This window comes from Monodon monoceros, unplaced genomic scaffold (genome assembly GCF_005190385.1).
Source record: "Monodon monoceros isolate NGI ecotype Baffin Bay Population unplaced genomic scaffold, NGI_Narwhal_1 Super_Scaffold_6, whole genome shotgun sequence".
In the NCBI taxonomy this organism is placed as follows: Eukaryota; Metazoa; Chordata; class Mammalia; order Artiodactyla; family Monodontidae; genus Monodon; species Monodon monoceros.
In genome coordinates, this window is record NW_021703783.1 from 79,072,688 (window position 1) to 79,090,078 (window position 17,391).

General features: G+C 36.1%; 1 protein-coding gene and 1 pseudogene across 7 annotated transcripts in view; one reads left to right on the forward strand and one right to left on the reverse strand.

Moving 5' to 3' along the window:
• Nucleotides 1-17,391, reverse strand: part of ANKS1B (ankyrin repeat and sterile alpha motif domain containing 1B) — a 1,184,309-nt gene that overhangs the window by 798,519 nt on the left and 368,399 nt on the right. The window lies entirely within an intron of this gene.
• LOC114885398 lies at nt 8,694-9,262 on the forward strand (annotated as a pseudogene).

Below are 17,391 nucleotides of genomic sequence, written 5' to 3' on the forward strand. Positions count from 1 at the left end.
GGTCAGGGAACTAGATCTCACACGCATGCTGCAACTAAGAGTTTGCATGTCACAACTAAGGAGTCTGCATGCCGCAACTAAGGAGCCCAAGACCTGCAACTAAGGAGCCCGCCTGCCACAACTAAGATGCAGCACAACCAAATAAATAAATAAAAAAATTTTAAAATAAATAAGTAAATAAAATAAAACACCAGACCATAAGGTAGAATTCCAAATGATATTTTTTAAAAAATAGAGCAAAATCAATGAAATTTAAAACAGAAAACCAGTAGAGAAAATCAATAAAATCAAAATCTTGTTCTTTGGGAAAAAGAATCAATAAAACTGGTAAGCCCCTGGCCAGGTTAACTAAGGGAAAAAAGACAAAACCTACTAATATCAGATATGGAAGAGGGTACATCACTACAAATACCATGGACTTTAAAAGGATAAATAAGAAATACTACGAACATCTTTATGCCCACAAATTTGGTAACCTAGATGAAAGGGACCAATTCTTTAAAAGACACAAGTGGCCAAAACTCACATAAGAAGAAATAGGCAACCTGAATAGACTTTTTGTTTTGTTTTGATTTTCTTTTTATTCTTTTTTCATATTACACAAATTCTCCCTAACAAATATATGTTGCTTTTGTGACCAGAAAAAAAAGTTTTAAGAAAGGATGCAATGCTCAAAAGGAAAATCTATATGATCACTATTCACTTACATCTGTGTCAGATAAACATCCTATTACTGCCATAGCTTTTGCTTCCCATGCTGTATCAAAGAATGAGGTGACTTTGAGCTACATCTCGTCAATAAATCCTCTATGTTCAGAAGGAGCAGTTCCTCCTCCTGCAAGTCATGTTCCCTCATGTAAACACTTATAAACTTCTCGAAGATGGAAGGAATAAGCTCGAGGGCCAGCACTTTATCAAACATTTGGAATACAATGGTGGTTGTATCCTCCTTCTCAGAATCAGAGAGGGCCAAATTGCAGTTGTATTTCCTATGCAGTGTGATTAACTCTTGCAGGTTATTTAACAAAGTCCTTAACTGACATACTTCCTCTGTGTTTTGATAATCCAAGGAACTCCAACACCAAGAGGTCACCGATCCTAACTCATATGGTTTTTCTGCTATAAAAAATACCTCTGCCAGTTGAAGCCCATTTTCTGGCCACTCTGCCTTATCAGTTAGTTCAAGGTCCCTGGTTGCTTGTTCCAACCATTTTGCAAGAATTTTCTGTCCTTCAGGTACAGTCCTTTTCACAAATGGGATCACATCATTTTTAAGCCATGGACAAAGCTTTTGCAAAGAGACTGGTGTAGAAATTGAGTTGAGCAAGTTCTCAAGCGTTTTCACATCAAATCTGCTTTCAAAGTTTGCCTGATGTCTCAGCCAAAGGTACTGTGCACAAACAAGGTTCCCCTCTCTTCGATGTAAAAAAATATCTTTAAGGTCATCTTCATTATTCAGAAATTCAATCCAAGAGTTACCACTGAATTTTTCTTGTCCAAATGCTCCATAAAAAGTAGTCAACTTTGCATGAGCCCTCAGTACCTCTTTTAAGCCATCAGAATAGACAGGAACAGTTTTATCTTCTTTCTTCCAAAGTCTGGTTTTGGCATAATTAGCATTTCCTGGGTAGTTTCATAGGTTATCCATTGAGCCTCCAAGCAGTAATTCACCACAAATTCATAGTCCTGGATTTTATGCAGATTTTCCTTAGCTTCATCTACAAGTTTTTGCCATTTGGCCTGCTCACTGGTGTCCAGAGAACTCAAAGCTAGTTTCTCCAATATGTCATTTGATTTTACTTTGTAAACAAGCTCAACATCTAGTCCAAACTGAATGGCAAAGCTCTCGGCTTCAGCAGATCTGTTTGTGAAGTAACCAACTCAGTCTGTCTTCTGGTAAAGCTTCTGTAAGACATCTGAGTACTAAGACAGAGACTGAGTCTTCAGATAGTTTTGGATCATTTTTGCAAATTCCTTTCAGAAGGTATATGGTATCTGTGCTAATTGCTGTTTGGACCAAAGAAGAAACACTAGATACTTCCAAAGAATACAGTATTTCCATCATAGGTAATGAATAGACCATGAGGTTTCTCATCTTATTAGTAGTAGTAGTTGTCAGAGCTACTAATGTGAGATTTGTAACCCCTTGCCACATGATTGATGAAGGCTAATCTGCTTCTATGGTGAGAAGAAACTCTGCTATGTGAAGGGAGGGCCAGTTCCATATGGGAGTTAGGATGTAAATATCCCATAAGTTCAGCACATTATTGGTATCAAAAACAAAAAGTAGATTGTCCATCAGCTGGAACTTCTTTGCACCTTCAATAATCTCTGCATCAATAACACTCTTAACTTAGGTCATCCCTTTCCTAGAAGAATCTGGTGCCCATTCTGAGAATGCACAATTACCGGTTCCCCCAATTATCACAGGGATTTCGCTTGCTAAATCACCAGCCACAAGACTGAGACAACCAAGGGTATGATAATTTTCAGTAGAAATAAAACTGGACTTGATTTGTCCTTGTAACTTTTTTGCCATATGGAAGTCTACCTTTTCAATCGCTTGTTGAATTTTTACAAGCTGAAGGTTTGTAATACAAAAAAATCCATCGTTTGTAAGAAGCAACATATAAAAGCTACCTTCATTTGAACTATCTTCCCCAATAAGATTCGGTAAGTACACTGATTTTCATCGTTAGCTTTCTGAACAAAAGCGTTGGTGAGTAATGTTTGTTTTTTAAGTTGCCACTTCACTCCCCAACCAAAAGAAACTTTCCTTCTTGACACACGCCAACCACATCCACTTCAGTAACTTTCCGGAGGAGATGTTTGGTAGTAAATCTACTTGATATAAAGCAGTTCCATGTTCTTTTCTTGAACCAACACTTAGGTATCCACTTCCTGTATCATCGTTAGCAGCTCAATATCATTCCACATGTTGCTGAGATTGTTTTCCTGAGTCAGAAACTACTGCCTTCCCTGCAATTGAAGAAACTAAAGAGGAACACTCAAGTTTATCATCCCCCCACTTCTGGGCTCCAACAGACACTCCTAGTCTCTTTAGAGTCCATACCACAAATTTCCTGAACAGACTTTTATCTATTAAGAAATTGAATTAATTATTAATAATCTTCCAAAACAGAAAGCACTAGGCCCAGATGTGTTCATTGGTAAATTCCACCAAACATTTAAGGAAGAAATTATACCAATTTTCTACAATCTCTTTCAGAAGACAGAAGCAGAGGGAATATGTCTAATTCGTTCACTGAGGCCAGCATGGCCCTAACATCAAAACCAGACAAAAATATTGCAAAAGAAAGAAGCTAAGACCAATAGTCTCATGAACATAGATGCAAAAATCCTCAACAAAATATTAGAAAATCAAATGCAACAATATGAAAAAGAATTATATACTACAACCAAGTGGGATTTATTCCAGGTACGCAAGGTTGGTTCAACATTCGAAAATCAATTAATGTAATCCATCACACTAACAGACTAAAGAAGAAAAATCACATGATCATGTGAATAGATGCAGGAAAGTATTTAACAAAATTCACAACCACTCATGATAAAAGCTCTCAGTAAACTAGGAATAGAGAGAAACTTCCTCAAATCGATTAAAAAAAAAAACTACAAAAAAACCTATACCTAAAACATTTAATGCTGAAAAACTCAAAAGATTTCCCACTAAGATAAGGAACAAGACAAGAATAACCCTCATACCCCACTTTTCATTGTACTGGAATCCTTCCTAATGCCACTGGGAGAGAAAAGGAAATGAAACGTATATAGATTGGGAAGGAAGAATTAAAATTGTCTTTATTTGCAGATGACATGACTGCCTATGTAGAAAGTCCAAGAGAATCAACCAAAAACTCCTGGAACTAAGTGGTTACAGCAAGGTTGCAAGATACAAAGTTAATATACAAAAATTAATTGCTTTCCTAACATACCAGCAATGAACAGTGGAGTTTGAAATTAAAAACACAATACCACTTACATTAGCAATTAAGAATTATTATTATAAATCTACAGTAATCAAGACAGGATGGCATTGGTGAAAGAACAGACAAACAGATCAATGTAACAGAACAGAGAGTCCAGAAATAGACCCACATAAATATAGTTGACCGATCCTTGACAAAGGAGCAAAGGCAATATAACGGGTCAAAGATAGTCTCTTCACAAATGGTGCTGAAACAAATGAACAACAACAAAAAAAGAATCTAGACACAGACTTGTCACAAAAATTAACTCAAAATACATCACATGGGACTTCCCTGGCGGTCCAGTGGTTAAGACTTCGCCTTCCAATGCAAGGGGTGTAGCTTCAATCCCTGGTTGGGGAGCTAAGATCCCACACGCCTCATGGCCAAAAAACCAAAAAACATAAAACAGAAGCAATATTGTAACAAATTCAATAAAGACTTTAAAAATGGTCCACATCAAAAAAAAAAGATCATAGACTTAAATATAAAGTGCAAAACTATAAAACTCCTTGAAGATAACATAGGAGAGAATCTAGATGACCTTAGGTTTGGTGGTGACTCTTTAGAAACAACACCAAAGGCATAATCCATGAAAAAAAGAATTGATAAGCTGACTTTATTAAAATTAAAAATGAGATACCACTACACACCAACTAGAATGGCCAAAATCCAGAAGACTGATGACATCAAATGCTGGGGAAAATGTGAAACAACAGGAATTCTCATTCATTGCTGGTGGGAATGCAAAATGGTACAGATACTTTGGAAGACAACTGGATGGTTTCTTATAAAATTAAATATATCCTTACCACATAATCTAGCAATCATGCTCCTTGGTATTTACCTAAGGAGTTGAAAACTTATGTCCACACAAAAACAAATTTTCCTATATCCATAAAAAGCAATGCTACTCAGCAATAAAAAGAACAAACAACTGATACACAGATGAATTTCAAAAACATGCTGAGTGAATAAAGCCAAGACACAAGAGAATGCACACTATTTGACTGTATTAATATGAACATCTAGAAAATGCATTAACTATAGAGTAAGCAAACAGATCAAAGAATGCTTGGGGCCTGGGTATGGACGGGACTGACTGCAAATTTACATAAGAGAACTTTTTCAGATAATGGAAATCTATATCCTGATTGTGGTGGTAGTTTCAATATAGTACACACTTGTCAAAACTCAACAAATTGTATAACTATAATAGATGAATTTCATTATAAATAAACTACATGTCAATACAACAACAAGAAATAAAGTGTCAGGCACCAAAATTAATGTTTGCTATTTATTTTCATAAAAGTGAAGATGGCTGTATTTCACAAAATATTTCACTCCGCATTTTCCTGAAATATTTAGCCCCCTTTATTATATTTAACATATACTTTTACATAAGGCTTTGCAGGAACGCATCTAGTTCCAGAAATGAGAAATGCTTCTTGTACCACTACCAAATATAGTGCTTTGTCAGGAACCAAGTGCTCTAAGACTTAAAGATGGAGGAAGAGACACAGCACATATAGGTATACTCCCAGATTATACCATCAATTCTTTTGTTATATATACATTACATTACTCTGGGAACACCAAAGTTAATCACTGAAACCAAAATGTAAGAGGTTTTTTTGTTTTTGTTTTTGTTTTATTGTAAGAAGGAAACAAAACAACTGATTCTTGGTATCTGAGCTAAGTAATGAAAAACCTAAAGAGACACAACAAATATAAATGGAAGTATATAAACTGCCATTTCTTTTCTCAAAGTAGACCTTGAGAATAAAATGGGAAAGGGGAATTACTATAATTAATTATAAACATTTACTATTCTCAGTGGGCTAGGTGCTGTACATAATACAGTGGCTAAAAGATAATGAATGGTACTGATTTGAAACATATTATAACTAGCTTCTTTAGATTTCCAATAAATTATTAACATTATTTTATGATCAGTCCTGTTTTATCCCCATTAGAATTACTCCATTTATTCATGAATAAATGACTGTGAAGTAAAATTGGAAAATTATGTAAATCATAGATAAGCAACAAATAAATGCTGGGCTTTTTTTCCCAGTTAATGCCAAGTTGTTTCTTCTGCATACATGGCATTGTATAAACACCCAGGCAGGGTTAGATCATGGATCAACAAATACTTATGAATCTCCTTTCACAATACTATATCCCCATGTGGTAGGATAGACAACAAAAATATTGTGGGATCCCAGGTATTTTAACTTTAGTTGAGGAAACAAACTACAGACATAGATCCAGGTATACATCACTAATACCTTTTCTTCAGGGCAACACTGGCACACACCTGCTCCCTCATATGACTATTTAAAATGTACCTGGCAATGTTTGCACTGACCTCTTGAGATCCCCTTCTCTGAAGAAACTAAAATGAAGTGCATCCTTCTGCTCTTAAAGAACTCAGAGACTCTTTTTTTTTTTTTCACAACAAGTGTTCATTTTGGAAAATATGCACCTGCCAGAAGTAACAATTTAAAAAGGCAGGCAGAAAAGGAAGGAAACAGAAAGAATAGACGGAGGAATTAGGCATTTAACAATTTATCCAGAAAAGGCTACCAGCACCTTAATTTTATAATGTCATGAGCATAAGCATATGAAAATTGGGTTAACAACACAAAGCCCTATGAAATACAGTAATGCATTCCCAAATTCAAATCCTTTTATGTAAAAATCCATTGTATTAAAATGTATTATATATATCCTTTTTGCTACTAAAAGGATGTTGATTGTACTCTAAGTTTTTACTGATGAGAATAATTAGAAAAAGTAGGAGCAAGGGACAGCAATACGAAAAGGATATCTAGATTTTTCTACCTAGATATTTTACCTAGCAATACAAAAAGGAGATAAAACAAAAGCAGAGCAGGTAAAGAAGCTATTGCATCAGATCTTACTACCTTTTGTATTATAAGAAGAGAGGTTGCTGGTACATACATAGAGTATGCTTCCAATATACTGTAAGATCATTTCACGAGAATCACATTGACACTGAGGTGGTAGAAATCAATAATCACATGTCGTAACATCAGAATCTGACACAGGAGCACATACTGAAAAAGACCTCTCAGTATGAATATATCTAGGAAAAAGCAAATCAATGTACAGCCATGACACTGAAACTGAGGGAAATAGAAAGTCTAAGATGTTTCTAATGATCAAGTGATTACAAATGGAATAATTTTACAATGCTCATCATTGCTCATTAAGATGTATAATATGTCATCTCTAACCTTTTTATAGTGTTCAGACTTTATTTTTTTGTTTTAGTGAATCAAACTTGTGTATTATAATAAGATCTTTTCTAACTTTATTTGTGACCTCAGTAAAGAGAAAATGAGTCCTAAATTAGTGCAATGGCAATGAAAAGAGCAGATCACAGAAAATGCTAAATGTTCCAGCTTCTTAAGGGTGGATGACGATGCTTCAAGGCAATTTAGAGGAAAATATAAGAACTTTCACATTTGGATATGTTGCAACATGAGGCACTTCTGATGCATTCAGACCAAGATGCTGATACAATAAGTAGTTTTAAATGGATCTGTAGCTCAGGAAAAATATTTAGGTAGAAAATAGTTGAATCCATGGTATACAATTGTGGTGAATATCAACATTCAGGGACTGAAAGGATAAAGAGAAGTCATCCAGTCAAGCAGTAAAGGAAAGAACCAAAAGATTAATGTAGGCACCAAAGGAGGAGAGGGAGTGATGAGAACTAAATAGATCTTCAGCATAAGTGTACAAGTCACACTGGGTTAGATATTATAATGTACTGCCTATCCTTTCTACTGTGAAGAAAATCTTGAAATATTAAGGGTAAATATAATGAAACAATGCAAAGTTAATAGAAAAGAACAAGTATCTGAAGTTTCAGCTCTGGAAATAGAAAAAAGAACAGTACAACACCACTACTGAGTCTTCAAGACAAATTACAATGCACCTAAAAATGCTTTGAGCTAAATACCCCTGAGAATTAATAAACTGCCTGGTTATTCGATATAGAGCCACATGACTTACACCAAAAGTTCATTTACAGTCTACAGAGGAAAAATATTCATTTTCTCCCCTCTTTCTAAAAGGATTTTTGAACTCTGGGAGAAAGTTTATGATGAATAGAGTGCTGCCAGAAATTTGTGTTTAGAGAAAAAAATTTAATCTTTTATACATAAAGATAATACTTCAGGTGCACTCTCAGTAAAAAAAAATTATATTCTGAGGATTTTCCCCAGAGAAATTACAAATTATATTGAATTTTCTAGAACTTTCTTACGGGGCAGCATATCATACTCTAATTAAATGGTTTCCTGGAGGTAAGCACAGAGTATATGACCTGCTTCCAGGCTGTCTTCACGCTCAGCTCACCTCGAGTTTAGTGCCATGATAAACTTTCTTAAATGCCACATCTAATAATAATGTAACAGAGACAACATTTTGGAAATATTTGGAAATATTTGGAAAATGAATGTTTCCACTCCTCCTCAATTATGATACCTTCCATTTCCCGATAAGATTAGGGGAATCTCTAGTCAGTGAAATTTATTCCTCATTTTCCCTGGCACAAACAAGAGACATTCTAAACTCTCTTTAAAGAAATGCTATGTCTGGATCTCTGTGTGGGGCACATGGGCCCTGACTGCAAAAGGGTGTGTGCCTGGAAGCAGCCTAAAGGCCATGGCCACTTTGGGAATTTGGTAGACATAGATTAGAGACACCTCCCAGAAAGCTTCATTGCTGACCTTCTGGGAACTTGTTCCCATGACAGCAGAACCTCTGTGAGAGAGGTAGTTAAATCTTTAAAAAGACCAAGCAGCAAAGGAACATTTGAAAAAGAGGAAAGCCTAGCCAGGAGCTAATTCCCTTTGAGGATTTTATTAGCCCTGTGAGTTCTTGGATAAAGCAAAACAGCAGCCTCAGGTGGAACTCCTCTTGGAAGAGATGAGATGAGAGCTCAGCTTCTGAAGAAGTATTCCCTGTATAAGCAGTGAGAGCATAAGATGGAGAGGGATGTCATCAGGTCCATGTTTGGCCCCAGCAGGAAGCTCTGCAGGAGTTGCAACTTGCATCCCAGGGAGCTACATGCAGATGCCATCAAATGGGACCCCAGTCTATTCCCCTTTGAGGGGGAAGGGCCAGATCACATGGTGCCAGAAGGCCAGTACCACAACATCATCAAGGTGTACACACCAGTGGAGTTCAAGAGAGAGCTACAGGCAGCTGTCCTCAGAACACACTGCTCTTGAGAGTCAGAATGACCAGGTTTTAAGCTGGCTTTTCATAGAATCATGCATGTTGTTAATAAATATAAGTGGAAGGAAGGGAGGGAGGGAGAAAGGAAGGGAGGGGAGGAGGAAGGAAGGGAGGAAGAGGGAGGAATGCTATGTCCAACATGGTGTGCCCATGCAGTGGGTTAAAAATGGTTCAGAGAAGTATCTGAGTAGAGAAGACTTGAAATAGCCTCCCACAAATCTCCCACAGTTGTAGTGGTATGCGACAGAGAACAGAAAGGTATCTGGATTCCCTAAGCCCTTTGGAAAGTGAGTGAAACACAGCTGAAATTTAAGTAGTAAATTCAATTGCTTAAAGTCACCAAGTTACTAATCTAAGTAAAGACATGTTTACCTCCAGAAACAGTTTTATCCCTCTCCTTCTCAAAATCTTACAGTGGCTTCCAAACATCTATTTTAAAAAACTGAAATTCTCTCATCTAGCATTCACTTGTCCCAAGAGTTCCAAGCCTATCCCTCTTCACTCCACAATATAACACAAGCATTTCTAGTTGATACAATTAATTGTTGATACTTCTCGGTTCAGTGTCCTTGCACCTGCCAGCCTCCTTTTGATTACATCATATCCATTGCTAGTTTCAAAACCTAAAGAAATTCCAATAAAAATTAATTTAAAAAAACAAAGAAAAAAATCTTACAACAAAATTAATATTTTGAATATTAAAAGATCATTTTAATCATATTGCTAACCTCAAAAGATAGGAGAAGTTGAAACACTGCTGGAAAGTGTTGAGTAAGGGGGAAGAAAAATAAAACAATCCAAGCATACATTACATAGTCTCTTCATTGAAATGCTATTGGATTAAAAAAAGCCAACAAAAGAAAAAACCTAATGAAATTATCTAAATTGTCCCTTAATAAACTATAACTTACCTTTCTGGAATACAATTGGGCAATCTATATAAAAGCCTTAAAAAGATAATAACCTCTGTCCAGTGATTCAATATTTCCAAGTAAATATAATCAAAGATACAGGATTTATGCATAAAGGTATTCATCAGAACATAATTCATAACAGTAAACTACTGGCAACAATCTAAATGAATGTGTAGTTCTGAGTCAGGAAAAGAGTGAAAATAAGAATCTCAACAGGTGATGATTAAAAATCATTCTAGTACATTCTTATAGTTAAATATTATACAACGATTAAAACATTTAATCACATAGGACATAATGTTAAATGGAAAAAGTATACTATGTATTCATAGAAAGATTCCAATTTTGAGTATATATGAAAATTGTATTTTATTATTGGGCTAACCATGCAGGCCTGGAAGGCCTGTACTTGCCCAGCTTCAAGACCGAAGAAAGAGTCCAGAGTCGGCAACAGAGACATAAGGGTTTAATGGATGGGGAGCTTACATATCTGAAGCAAGGTCCTGGAGCAACACCCCACTATGTGTGGCACATGGCTGGCAGGACATGGCGGCAGTCTTCGCTCACAGGGGCAGGGGGAGGTTACAAGTTACGGGGGAATTGACTTCAGGTTGGCTCATCAGTTACCAGGGAAACCAGCAGAGGGGCATGCCCCTTTAAGCAGAGTGGAGAGTTCTGATCTAAAGCTAGAACAATCATTAGTTGGGGCCTGGGGCAAGTATGTAGGAAGGTCAGTCATGCGAGTAGGGTGTAGGTGAGGCAGGGATTGGTTGAGCAGGGGATGTACAGAGAACAAGAGAACAGCCATCCTGGGTGGCCTGACCATACATTTATGTACATGAATTAATATGAGAAAATGCACAAAAAGGTTAACTTATTTGTTCATGCCTTCAGTGTCCATTCATTTAAAACACACATACACGTGTATTTACTATATAACTTCTCTAAACAAAATAAGCATGGTCTTCACCTTATGGAGCTGGTGGTCTAGTAAGGAATATACATTTATATGTAATTACAACAAAATTTATGTATATATTCATTTCTTGTTTGTTTCTTTCTTATCTGTCTCCATTACAATTGCCAACTCAATGATGATAGAGATCCTGTCTATCATGTTTGTCACTGTATTCCCAGCATCCACAGAGTCCAGAATCATAAATATTACATGAATGTAGAGGAAGCCCAGAGATTAAATAGGAGCATATCAGCAGAGGACCTAATGTAGGAGGTGTGAAAACTTTTTTGAGGGCAAGTGCCATTTAAAATAAGGCCCTGAAGGATGAGCAAGAATTAGCCAGATGAAGAGGGTTGGGAAGAATGTTCCAGGTAGAAAATAGCTACAGGTAAAAGAGAAAGTGTTAGCTGAATTCACTGAAGCAAACAATATTTATTTCAGGGTGTTAACAGGCAATTTCTTTTTCAAATTTTCTTCAATGAACATGTATTTTTGTGGTAATCAGAGAAACAATATTCTGAATAAAACAGTTTTAAAATCTCTGATTTTTTGGAGATCACCCTGACTCTAAATGTTTATTTTCTTACTTTGAATTGTCTTTGCACTTAACATACAAACTGAACAGATTATTGTAAATTCAATGTTCTACTCTAGAAATATCTTGTATTTCCTTAGAGTTCAAGGCCTTTCAGGTCAATTATAATTTTTTCCTTTCTTTTATTTTGTATCTTCCATAGCACTGGTGCTGTGCCGTGTACCCAATATGTATTTAAAAGCTGGTTAAATAATTTATATATATGGATATAAACAGTAATCAAACCCATAAAACCTATAATTCTGATCTTATTATTTGATGGCTAGTTATTGTTCCAATAACTTTGCAGAACTAGTCCCAGAGGAATCAAAGAGAATTATTAAAATTCCTTTTAGATACATCTTTGCTGAAGAAATTATCTCACTTGATATAAATACTTTATACTTGAATTGGAACAAAAACTAATGCCATTTATTGTCCTAAAATCTCAGAAACAGATGTTTTGATTTCTTTCCAGGATAAAGAGGAGAGAAAATATATTCTTATGGTCAAAGTAACCAAGACTACAGTTTTCAGACACATAACAAGTGTTATTTTCATACACTCTGTGTTGGTTAAAATAATAATCTATTCTTATAAACAAAATCTGTTTTTGGTGAACCTTCCTTTCATACTGCAGCACAACATTTAAAATTATTCATCAATCCAACAACAAGTAGCTTCTAGGAGTAGTTATTTTTCCCACAGTGTGGAAAATTCTTAAGGGAATAGAAGTGCCCTACCCCAAAACATTTAGAATTGCTACTTTGGTCCCTTTTAACATTGTTCTTTCCATTCTCAAGGGTGAGGAATACTTCTCAGCTTCACCATTCAAGGCCCAGATCTAAAGGGTGGCACAAATGTGATGGTGGTTGTCAGGGAGAAGGAGGCACGATGCAGTCCTAGTCAAAGCCAGTGAGTCTTGCTCGCCCACACAACTGGAATATAGACCCTCATATCTATGATGACATTTCATAAATAGAGCAAATAATGTGTACAACTATTTAAAATAACACTCAAATGGACTGAAAAATGGGTTCACATTTCCAAAGAACCTGTGTGAATAAGGAGAGCACGATATTATACTTTAAGACTCTCCTCTGTTCTTAGTAATATCATGGTGGCTTTATTATTATGAGAAAGATTTTTTCCTTTTTGAGAGGTTTCAGCTCTGTTCATTTTAACAAAACTGTATGATCAGAACCATCTTGGTGAATTATCTAAATCAAGGAAACAATCTACATAATGACAACTAGAAACATGTGAATATGATATCTAAAGTATTAACACTTCGAAGTGAATGGTCCTGTCATGACAAAGCACCAAGTGGAAGGAGCCTGACCATTAATTCACTACTGGGTGGTGAGGGAATTTCATTCTGTTATTTACCCCAGAACTCGAAGAAGGTATCTGACCTAACATCTGAAGAAAGATTGGAAATGGAAAAAAAGTGAAAAGAATTTTATTTTTCTTTTTATCCTTGGCCAGAAATTAGAGAGGAGATTTTGTAATACAGGCTATCAAAAGGTTGAACCACAGAAGAAGACATGGAGGGGGACAGGAAGAAGAGAAGAAAAAAAGAAGAGGAAAATTAAGATGATGATGAAGAAGAAAAGGGAGGTAGACTATGAAAGTCCTCATCAAGTGAAGTGGCATTACAGTTATCAAAGAAAATATTAACCTTGGTTGTCAGAGACCAAATATAGATAACTGAACCCAGAATTTTGCAATTAGAATTTCAGTGTCTTATTGAAAAATGTTTGAAATTCAGACACCCAATAAGATAATTTATGAAGAATACCTAAAATCATCTCATTAGTGAAATGGTTAGGCATCAAAAAGGAACAGATGTTCTCTGCAATAAATACCACACTATAGCAAATAAAATATTTAAGAATTCTTCTCATGCAAATACTAGCATATTAATAAAAGAAAACACTAATTGACTTCAACAAATGATCCTTAGTTAAAGCAATTCAAGCGATCAAGAAGTAATTATAAAACATGAATTGCTAAACTAGTAGGAGACAACATTTACACTTAGTTTCATTTGTTAAATGAGGCAAAATGCACATCTTGCTTCAAAGAATATTTCAAGAAATTTATCAGTAGGATTAGGATGTGACAATAGCATTTAAATTCCATAGAAATTTATTATAAGGAAACTGCCTACCCTGACATTTCCCCACAATTAAAGAAAAGTGTTTTCATTCATAATGACTAACCTTTCCTTAGTCCTTTCTGGTTTACAAAATGCTTATATACACATCACCATTTATGCTAACAACCAGGCTGCATGATGAGTGTTATTCATCTCTGTCTTCACAGAGAGGCAGCACAGCACACAGGCTTTGATGGTAAAGTCCATGCTCTGTCACTGAGTAGTTTGTGACTTTGGGCAAGTTATTTAAACACTCTGAATCTCATTTTCCCCATGTGTAAATTAGGGGCATTTATCTGCCTCATAGGGTTGTTATAAAGATTAAATGAATCACTTCAACTGTGAAGTGCTTAGAACAAGTGGCACACAACGAACGATGAAGTTAGCTATGATTACTACAGATAAAGCTGAGGTTAAGAGAACTGGCTTAATGTTACATAGTTAATAAATAGAAGAGTCGGGATTCAAATTCTAATCTTTTGCATAAAGTCTGATAAATTTAAACAAGCTTTAAAACTCAATCCAAACAAGGTAAAGCAATATGTTATTCCTGAAAGAGCATATAGATTTTGGTGCAAACTAGGGCTCAAATAAGAGCTCTACCACTTGGGGAAGTCACATAACAACAATTAGCCTCAGATTTACTCAACTGTGAAATAGACATTAATACGTAACTCATATGGTCATACGAGAATTAAATGAGACAACAACTACATGAGATCCAAACGGAAGGACTTCATAAGCTGAAACTTGATTCTTGACAATATTTGGCTTTGTTGGAAATATTTTAAGTTAAGAGGTCCCAAACTGTTGTGTTACAGTTGCCAGCACAACACAGGACATACAGTTAGAAGGACCTTAACAAGTTTGTTCCCTATTGCAATAGGTATGACTAGGTTGAAGAACTCTAATGAGCATCTGCTCTGGTATCATCAGCAAATTATGTGATAAATAGTATAATTGCTGGTGTATTTTATATTCTTTTCCCAGCAAAAAGTAAAAATTAATGAGATGAATATCTCGTTTTAAATACTGAAATACGGACTTCCCTGGTGGCACAGTGGTTAAGAATCCACCTGCGAATGCAGGGGACACAGGTTTGAGCCCTGATCCAGGAAGATCCCACATGCCGCGGAGCAACTAAGCCCATGTGCCACAACTACTGAGCCTGAGCTCTAGAACCTGTGAGCCACAACTACCAAGCCCAAGTGCCACAACTACTGACGTCCACATGCCTGGAGCCCATGCTCTGCAACAAGAGAAGCCACTGCTATGAGAAGCCCATGTACCACAAGGAAGAGTAGCCCTTGCTCACCACAACTAGAGAAAGCCCGCACGCAGCAACGAAGACACAACGCAGCCAAAAATAAATAAATAAATACTGAAATATGCAAAATGTATTTTTTAGAAAATGAGAAAGTCTATCAATAGTATCATGTATCAAGTGGTTTTAGAAAATACAAAACTAAGGATGTTCAATTTAACAAACTAGCATTGCCACAGCCTAGCTAAGCATTCCGAGATCATTCCTTTAACTGTATGATCCCACACATTAACTCATATCAAAGGAAAAGGTTTCAAGTAAATCTACCTGGATTTAAAAATGTCCCCATATGACACCTTTTAACAACTTAAAATTAAAACAATTTAAGATAAAACACACATGCTTTGCACAAAATACATGGCATACATCTTTTTTGTGTTGTTGAAAGTCATAGAATCCTTCCATTCTAAAACTGAATTAACTGTAGAGAATTTACTCATCAACTTTCTAAATTACTTAAATTTTTCCAAGTGTCTACAGTCAACACAGTTTGACTCTTTGGCAAATGTTTGACATCAGTTTAAATAGATGCATGGCATCTCTGAAATATGAGTTGCTGGGCTCCAGGTTTAGCTATGAAATGATTTTAAAGCCAAAAACTTCCTTGCCAAAACAAATCACTTAATCAACTCCTGGATATGAATAAACATGTATGTTGTTATTTTCAATATATGTAGGTGTATTGGCTGCCTAGCACTACCATAACAAAGTACCACAGCTTAGTAAAATCAGCAAAAAATTGAAAAAAAACAACAGAAATTTATTCTCTCACAGTTCTGGAGATTAGAAGTCTGACGTCAAGATGTCAGCAGGATCATGCTTCCTTTAAAAGCTTTAGAGAAAAGTTCTTCCTTGCTTCTTCCTTCTCATGATACCAGCAATCCCCGTTATTCCTTGGCTTACACCTGCATTACCCCAATCTCTGCCTCCATCATCACATGGCCCTTTTTCATCTGTGTATCTCTCTGTGTTCGCGCCTCTTATTATAAAGACACAAGTCTTATTGGATTTAAGATCCATCCTACTCCAGCATGACCCTGTATTCACTAATTATTATCTGCAAAGAGCATATTTCCAAATAAGTCACATTCTGAAGGTTCAGGAGACACAAATTTTCAGGAGGGGGACACTATTCATCCCAGTACAGTAGCTTTAATATTTATTTCATGTAATTTTAATCCCTAAAATATGATTTACCTGTAAAATTCTGTGATTCCATAATTGTGAGACCAAAAAATGAACCTATATCTAGCCCAAAAATGTACATTAGATTTTTTCTCAAGATTACCAATTTTCTTGTGGATATTTATTACCAAATCAGTTATTACTATATATAAAAATACCTCTACCTCCTCATGCTTTTGGACTTTACCCATGTAGATCTTTAATTTAGCTAGATTACTTTGACCTAGGACAGAACAAAAAAAAAGAGAAGTAAGGAAGCATCTATGTTGTTGGGATTAGAGTGGGAGACAAGGAAGGAGACCAAGAGAGGCCACTGATGAGCAAAGAACAGAATCATTCCTCTTGGACAGATTCCCAGGAGTAGAATTGCTGGGTCATATGATAAAATTATGTTTAACTGCTTAAGAAACCACAAAACTATTTCACCAAAGTAAGTGTGCAATCTTAAATTCCTATCAATAGTGCATAAGGGCTTGTTTCTCCACATCCTTGCCAACAATTAGTATTATCTGTCTTTTTTATTGCATTCGCCTAATGACTAACAATGTGCCAGGCAGTCTGCTAGGTAGTAGGTATATGTCAGATAGTAGCTAGGTAGTAGGTTATATGAGTAACACATAATCACTGCAAAGTATTTAATGTTATAGAGAAAGAGAGAGAGATAAAAAGATAATTACACCATAGTATATTACATGAACACACACCATTACATCATATCTTTTACTAAATAGTTTTAGGAAATTTGAACATACTCCCTTAGGAATGAAGAGTTTTGTGAAGACTCAACTAAACAAATCCCGAGATTATATTCAAGTCATTGGCCTGTCAAGTATTTCTTCTACATACCTCTCTTTTTTTTTTTTCGGTACGCGGGCCTCTCACTGCTGTGGCCTCTCCCGTTGCGGAGCACAGGCTCCGGATGCGTAGGCCCAGCGGCCATGGCCCACGGGCCCAGCCGCTCCGCGGCACATGGGATCCTCCCGGACCAGGGCACAAACCCGCGTCC